This window comes from Myodes glareolus, chromosome 17, assembly GCF_982192425.1.
Source record: "Myodes glareolus chromosome 17, mMyoGla1.1, whole genome shotgun sequence".
Classification (NCBI taxonomy): domain Eukaryota; kingdom Metazoa; phylum Chordata; class Mammalia; order Rodentia; family Cricetidae; genus Myodes; species Myodes glareolus.
Genome location: NC_142042.1, coordinates 35,851,093 through 35,859,195, shown reverse-complemented (window position 1 = coordinate 35,859,195; position 8,103 = coordinate 35,851,093). Strand labels below are relative to the sequence as shown.

The window sequence follows — 8,103 nt, the reverse complement described above, 5'->3', positions numbered from 1 at the left end:
GGAGTCCATTTGGTCTACACTTCCACTCAAATTCGCCCTTCTCAGCTCTCTGGGATGGCATTGATGATGAGTCCCAGTTTTACCAGATAGCCGAGCGACAACATCTAGCCAACCTCAACCAGCTCCTCCCCCAAAGCTGCAACTGCACAGTCAGCCCGTTCATTGCTAGAAAGCCTGCTTTCACCTTCAAAGAAGTCTGATTTTTTTTTTAAGCAACTTTGGGTGCAAACGATGTACACATTGTTTGTTGATGATACAAATTTGAAAACTTGAAAACAAAAATGTAAACTCACAGACAGACTTCACACCAAGAAAGGCTCACTCACAAAATAGGCTTCAGCGTAAAAAAGGAAAAATCGCCTTTTACTGTTCTTTTACTCAAAGAACTTGCTTTTCGGTGGCTGCTTTCAGTAATTAACGACCCAGGTTATCGTAGTAAACGAGTGGATGTTTCCAGATAAAAGGAAGAGAAGTTTAAAGTTAATGTAAGCCGCGAAGACCCGCGGAAGCGATCTGAGGTGTGTGAACTCAAGTTGTGAAGGTCTAAAGAAGTGGGTTTATGATATGGGAAAAAAAAAAAGAGTCTTAAAGATGATGCATATGATGTTAAGATTTCCAAGTCCAGAGTTCAATATTGAGCAGTGGAGTTCTGAGTTGTTAATCTGGTCTTGGTAATAAAGACAATGGCTACTGAACCTTTTTGAAAACTATCATAGACTCGGACTCAAAATCTTAAATTTCCTTTGGTTGTTTTCTAATGTAGACTTAAAAGTGCTTCTCACTGTGCTGAAAACACCTCTGTCCTGTCTATACATCTAGACCTCTATGTTAAGGGGGAAAAATTTTATAAATTATCCCCAAACCACCTTTGGGTCCACAAGCTCCTCTTCCCTGTCAAAAATTTTCTGTCTTATTATAAACAAATGTCTATCCTTCAACTATGCCGCTAACTTACCAGACTTTATTTTTACTATGGCTCAAAGGTGTGTGTCTACTCCGGTATTTACAAACGCCAGTTAACTGCCTTTTCTACAAGGAAAATTTCAGTGCAGAGTACAGACTGTGGTCACGCTAATACCTTCTGGCCTCAGTTTCTATGAGTCTGTCCCTGCAGCAGATTTCTGCTCAGTTGACAGGAATTCCTATGCAGGAATCAACTGCAACCTACAAACAGCTTCAAAGCGCCTGCACCTTGTGAGCCCCAGGTAGTCCTGCAGAACCAGCAAGCCCTGAACTTGAGGAACCAGACCAGCCAAGCAAAGATTGCAAACTACAGCGGCCAGGGACCAACTCCAATTCTCTATCCTTTGGTCTCCCTTGAGCCTCTAGCTCTCCCATCTCCTCAACCCACTGATCTCTATCCTTATGATAATGTGATTGATCCCTGTCTCTTCAGGCTCTCTCAGGTGAAATTCCCTGACCTATGATCAGTTAACAAGATACTTCTGACAGATGTCCTGGGGTCTCCTACCTGGGGTCGCGCCTGCTGGCTTGAGCCCCTGCCTCAGACCAGCATTCCAGACTCCCATTTTTCTCCAGCCCCCAATAAGCAGGAAGTAGCAACAGAAGAGAGAGAGAGACTAAGTCATCCTTTATCACCAACAAAAGGCTAGAATGTTAGGTCTCAGGAGTAGGCACATCTAGAAACGGGCTCAAGCTGGACTCTAGGAGGATTTCTGGCGGTTAGATAAAAGTCAGCTTTTCTCAGGAACTTGTGAAACAGGTTTTCCATTCCTCCCCCCCTCAGCTCTTTGTCTTCCTTATAATCTACATGGTTTGCCTACCCCACGCTCTCTCTGACCTCTCTTGCCTTTCAAACAGCCCAGGCCATGTTCGATCTGTTTCTTTTTCTGTCTGCCTTAGACTCTTCCAGACGCATCTAGATGTTTTCTCTCTCTTACCCACAGTAAAAACCTTTCATCTAATGGAGTGGTCATGTTGGTAGTTCCACCCCCAGTAGGGTCCCTAAACCTCCCAAGAACTACAAACTTTTGTCAATCCCATTGGTGAACTCTTCAGAACTTGACATTAAGACCCTACTCGTGAAGATGTCCCAGAACATGAAGAAACCAAGCTGGTACTCAGCCAGGAACTTCATTCCTGAGCTTGCTCCTCTCTTCACCTCTCAAGTGTTAGGGTTATAGGCATGCGCCTCCACATTCAGTGCATACAGAATGTTACATTAAAGATAATTCCATTGTGAGAATCACCAGGTAAGCTCTTGTTAGCGTTAACACAAGGGCTGGTTTTATTTTATTCCCAAGAGATAAGCACAGCACCCTGAGAGTACCCTTAGTAATAAACTGCTTCATTAAAAAAACCAGTAGCAGCTGGGTATGGTGGTACACATCTTTAATCCCAACACTCAGGAGGCAGAGGCAGGCGGAACTGAGTGTGAGACCAGCCTGGTCTACGTAGTGAGTTGCAGGACAGCCAGGGCTACACAGAGAAACCCTACCACAACACAAACAACAAAATCAGGCACACACTCAGAGAGAAAAGTATTCAACAGAACCTTTCAAAATTGCATTTCCGCAAACGTTTTCCCATCCTTATTTCTACTTTTCTCTCTCTTTTAGGGGGTTTGTCTGGAGAAAGAATACCACCTTTTGAAAATCTAAATAAAATAACTTCCTCTAGCAAACACACGAACATCCCAAGTCCCTTTGGGCATTCTCTTCATTAGCTATCTAGGCAAAAAGTGAGACCACTCTGACCCTTCTCTTCAAAACCCACTGAGAGTTAGAAAAGAGACTATTTTTTTTTTTTGAGATTTAAAATCAGTTAAGTGTTTAAGCCACCTGCTTCATTTTAGATATATTTAAAGGAACATTCAGGGGTTCATAAAGCAAGATCTTTAGGTGGCAAAGGAAAGACGCCATCCCTGTTTGAAAATGAAGGCAATCTCTCAATGTCAAGCCTGCACCTCTCCATTTCATTCACGATCATATATATACTTTTTGGTTCAGAAATCTCTAAAGATGAAGCATGCAATGTTCTTTCTGTTCTTGCTTCTTCTGGGATGACCTCAGGAAGTTGAGTGGTAAAAGAATGCAGCCCCACAGTGAAGCAAGAGTCTGGCAGAGTTAATCAAACAGAGCCACCCTCCTGTTAACCTCTGCCCCGGTTTCAGAATGTCTTTCACCTTTCCCCTCGTTGTTATGATTCTTTGAAACAATCTGGTGTTGGTGGTAGTGATGAGGGCAGAAGATGGAGAGTTGTCAGGGAGCATTTGTTCCTGTGCAAAGTCCAGCTTTTCTCCCAATCACAGGTTGGGCCGAATGAGATCAGCAGACAAGGGCTCTCAATGAGGAGAGGGGAAGCGATTTCCCGGGACAAAGGGCAGGGGAGTAGAGGTGAATAAGTTGATCTTCTCTGGAAATTATGCTCCTTCGCCCTCCCTTTCCATGTAACCTTGGGGTTATAGTTGTGCTAATTATTAAGGGAAGACAATATAATGCTGAACAAAGGTTAGAATTCAGTTATCTTATAATTATATAATATTAGCTTATATGTAGAAAGTTTTATAATATATATGTTTAAGATTTATTTCATGTATGTGTTTGTATGTGTATGTACCTGTGTGCACAGGTGGCTGTGGAGACCAGAAGGGACCCCAGAAGCAGACATCAGGATCCCCTGGTTCTGAAGTTCTAGGTAGTTGCGAGCCACCTGATATGAGTTTTGAGAACAATATTTCAATCCTCTGCAAGAGCAGCAAACACTTTCAACCCCTGAGGTATGTCTGTCAATCCCGCCGACTGAGAGTAAGACCACTACCACAGTTAAAATTAAATTTAAAGACAAATTCGAAGTAAGCTTTACTTAAATACTGGCCAGGTGAATGGGCTCTGGCCAGGTCCATACCCAGGTACCTGGGAAATGGCCCAGAGCCAGTTTGTAGCGACTTAAGAAGGAAAACCATAACCCATCAGGTCCAATCAGGGGCAAGCATACATCCTGACGTACCTCCAGCCTCTGAACCTCCCGCCCACATGTGGTCAAGCACACAGGTGCAGTTGGGTCAAACAAACTTATTTAGGGGAATGACAAACATATGTACCTCCCATAAACGATAGCCTCCAGCATTTCAAAAACTATCTGTCCTTGGGCAATGGGTTTGCAGATCAGAGGTATTTTTGTTTTATTGGTCTCTTAGGCGTATTAATTAAAACTTAAAATGTAACTTTGATTCTCACAGTCTTCAACCCAAAAGTTTTACAATATATGTGTGCATATTGAAAATTTTACGTGTGTGTGTGGGTGTGTGGGTGTGTGCGTGTGCGCGCACGCGCTTATTGCTTGAATGGAACCTCCAGTTTGCCCCTGCATGGTCTGGAAAGCCCCATTCCTGTCTCTCTCTCCAAACCCCACCCACTCCGAGAGTCTCCGAACAAATGTAAGGCACTAAAAAGCCCAGTTCCGAATTCTTGGTGGCTACTAAAACTTCCTACCGTGAAGTTGTCAGCTGTCCCAGCCCCCACCTAAAGTGCTTAGCCCTTGACCACACTTGGGCTTGTGATGATGCATCATCACCTCTCACCTACAACCTATATAATCCCCCTGCTTTCGTCTGGGCGTGTAGTCTCCAGCCTCCATCTCTGGGACTGGAAAGCCAACTCAGGAGTTGCTTTGCTCAAATAAAACTATTATGCTTTTCCAGTTTAGCTTGACCCAGCTTACGGCATCAGTGGAGAAACCTATTATGGAAAGAGGAGGGCAGAAACCCTATTACTTCTATGTGTATATCTGTATATTTAAATGGTTCCTGAGACATGCTTGAGAAGCTGTTTATTATTCCCTCAATAGTAAGAAGATACAATTAAAAGCTTCTGGTTGCTGCCAGATATCAAGATCAGAGTCTCTCCAGCCAAATGGGCTTTGGCCACACAGCAGGTGTCCTTCCTTCAGGTTCATTATATAAAGATGCTTGCACTACAGACTATGAAATAAACACGTGTTAACCTTTGTTCTCCGTTGTAGGTGTTGGAACAGGACAAGGAATTTGTCATCAGTGCCTGGCCTCCTGTCCTAGGTTTGGCTCTGGAAGCAGGAAGCTGGCTAGCAGAGGTGGATTTAGAAGACCAGGAGGGCTGAATTCTCACCTCCTTCAGATAATCTTGAGAAGCCTTGGATCCACTGCAGTACCTTTGGCTGAGAGTGACAGCCTAGTGTGAAATAACAGAGATAATCCCGTGGGTTCCCAGCAGATCTAGGTTTGAATTCAAGTTTCGTCACTTAAGAAAATGACGAGCCCCCATCTGTGGGTCTCTGACTCTCTCTAGCAGATTCTCCAGTAGATTCCCGTAGAATGGCAGGTACCATTCACAGTCCCCGAAGGAGTCTACAGTTCTCAGGCTGCCAGACTCTGGGACATCAGAGGGCCTCATGAGGCTGAGCTCCTCTCAGAGCCCGGGCTGCATACTCCTGTCCATCTGTCTGTCATGGCATTGCTAACTCTTCTAATAACTCTCTTGCCCAGAAGGACAGCTTTCCTCCTTGCACCCCAAACCAGAACCCTTTCTGGACACCTTCACAGACATACTCACAGGTGTGTTTCTATGATGATTCTAAATTCAGTCAAGAAGAAAATTGAGATTTTTTTTTTCCACTGTCACACAAGGGTTGCCTTTTCGGGGAGATACCTTTAATTTTGACCTTTTTCATTGTGCTTTCCTTAAATGCTTAAATATTTCTTAAAACCACTGTTACACTGCAAACCATTGTGTTTACAAGGCTGGAAGGTTCGTGCCTCCATTCCACAAAAGATAGAACATCCCAGTACAGACATTGTGTCAAAGAAGAATAGGTTGCCTATCACAGCAGGGAACCCTTAAGTGGGAACTGAGTATATTAGGGGACCAGGCTACAAGGATCTCCACCTCACTCCTTGGCCAGTACGTTAACTTTAAAACTCCAGTTTCATTTGAATGATGTTAGTTTGGTTTTAGGACTGCCTGGTTTTAGGACTGCCTGAAGGCGGTCAGCCTAATCTGTCCTGCTTCTCAACCTCACCGGTTGGCTGTCCTTTGTCACCAGAGGGAATCCATGGTAGTTCTGAGCACCAGGGTGGAAACGGCATCTGGAGGTGTTGGCAGGTGTTCAGTCTGGGAGGCGCTGGAATTCCAACCTCTGCTCTTTCTGACCGAGTTCCTAGTAGGGTCAAGGGACAAGGCAGACAGGTCTGTCGGAGTCATTTGACAAAGGGTTGTAGACCCAGCGGTTAGACTATCGGCTAGGGGCTATCTCAGCGGGGGCATTTTCCTTCAGAAAAAAAGACAATATTGTAACCCTCTCTCTCTAGGGCTGAGGTTGTATTGGGGGTAAACAAAGTGCCTGTCCTTCCTCTGACTCTCGCACACAAGAATCCTCACAGAAGGCTTCTGACACAAGGTTTTCCCACACACCAAAGAGCTGCTCTTACGCGGGTGCCAGCTGGGTGTCCTCTAATCCAGTTGCTCTCTAACTGTCTACTTCAGGATCCCAGCAAGCCTCATAGCTTGAGGACGTAGTGCCCAAGCCTGCTTTCCTCTCACCTCCCAGATGCCAGTTTCAAGTCCCACATTGTTTTCTCTGGGCCTCTGGTCCACTGGCTATGGTTCGGATTTCCACAGCTCCTCCTCACGTTCGATTAGCTTGCCCAGGACTCAGGGCAGCACTGACATTATTGTTCCGCTAATGAATGTGGAGGAATGAAGAGGAACAGATGTAGAGGGAAGACACTGGGTGGAAAATGGAACTTTCATGTATTTTCTGACGTCATCGTTTCTAGAAACCTCCATGGGATGTGCTCACCTATATGGAAACTTACTGAACCCGGTTCTTTTTGGATTGTGGTGGAGCTTCTATTACATAGGTGTGATTGCCAGTGGATTACAGGGAAACCTAGCTATCAAGACTCATCTGATTGAGCATTCTTCATGATTCTATGTATGTGTGTAGCGTTCTTCTCTCTGGGGTCTGGGCAAGGTCCTTGGAGTTTTATCACCTACTCCCTAGCAGAGGTAAATTCAAGAATGAGAGGGTCTTTACGGGTAGTGCCAACACAGAGAGGCGGGGAAAGATTACGATATACTTTTTTATTGTTTTTTTATTAGTTTCTGAGTCACCTGGAGGAAGTGAAATTCTAGTCTATACAATCTACCGTGGAAAGAAAGTTATGAACCAGGAACCATGGACAAAAGCCAGGAAACATGAGTATCACAAAGGCGCCTTCACCCTGGCTGCTCTGGGTGGCGCTTACCACCCCTCTACTGCTCAGCATTCTTTATGTCTGTGTCCAGGACTGCAACCACCCTCTAACCATGCCAAGACTTTTTATTCTGAAGGTCAGATGTTTTCATAAAAGTGTTGGAGATCTGTGACGGTCTCCGTATTGGCCTGTGTGGGCCTCAGGAAGATGCTTTTGGTGCCTGTGTTCTTGACCCAGTGGTAATTATCCTTATGATCAAGGACAAAGGGAATCTAACTCGAGAATCCAGGTGGCTGAGCTAGAGTTCAGTTTTAATTTCCTAGGCTGCTTGTCTTGACTGGGCTATCAACATCTGGTGTATCCACAGGCCGGCGTAGAATTGCTATCAAAGGAAGGAAGCCTCCCTGTGCCTAGGAGTGGTCAGAGAGAAACCTCCTTTCAAGTATATACAACCTCTCACCTCTTTTGTGGCAGTTTTTATCCAGAAAGTAGTCACGAGCAAGAGGTGATCTTTCAGGGATTGCTGTGGAGACAAGGAGTGAGAAAGCATCTTGAACAAAGAATTGAGGCAGCCATTCCATTGTTCATCATTCAGTGCCTGTGGATAGAGGCCTTTGTGTCTGCTTGGAGATAGGATCTCACACAGCCTCAGACTCTCTAGGCTGCAAAGGATGACCTTGGACTTCTGATCCTTCTCATTTTATTTCCCAAGTGCTGGGATCACCGGCAGACGCCACCACGCTCATCAGTTTTATGCAGTGCTGTTGACAAGGGTGTCTGTCACAGAATGTTCCCGAAAAGCCAAGGCTCCCTTACAGCCTCCGAGAGCTGCTAGAAACCTTTGAGGTCTTTTACTTTTGTCTCAGTGTATGGTTAACTATGTCAGACTGTAGGAGTGATTGAGCCGCACA

General features: G+C 44.9%; 1 long non-coding RNA gene across 1 annotated transcript; it reads right to left on the bottom strand.

Annotated features, from left to right (window-relative positions):
* Positions 1 to 5,056: 5,056 nt before the first annotated feature.
* Positions 5,057 to 8,103, bottom strand: LOC146891222 (uncharacterized). The gene is made up of 3 exons (XR_014997613.2): positions 7,653 to 8,103; positions 6,016 to 6,153; positions 5,057 to 5,168 (listed from the first exon to the last, which is right to left on the bottom strand). It is a non-coding gene; the product is annotated as an uncharacterized LOC146891222 (long non-coding RNA).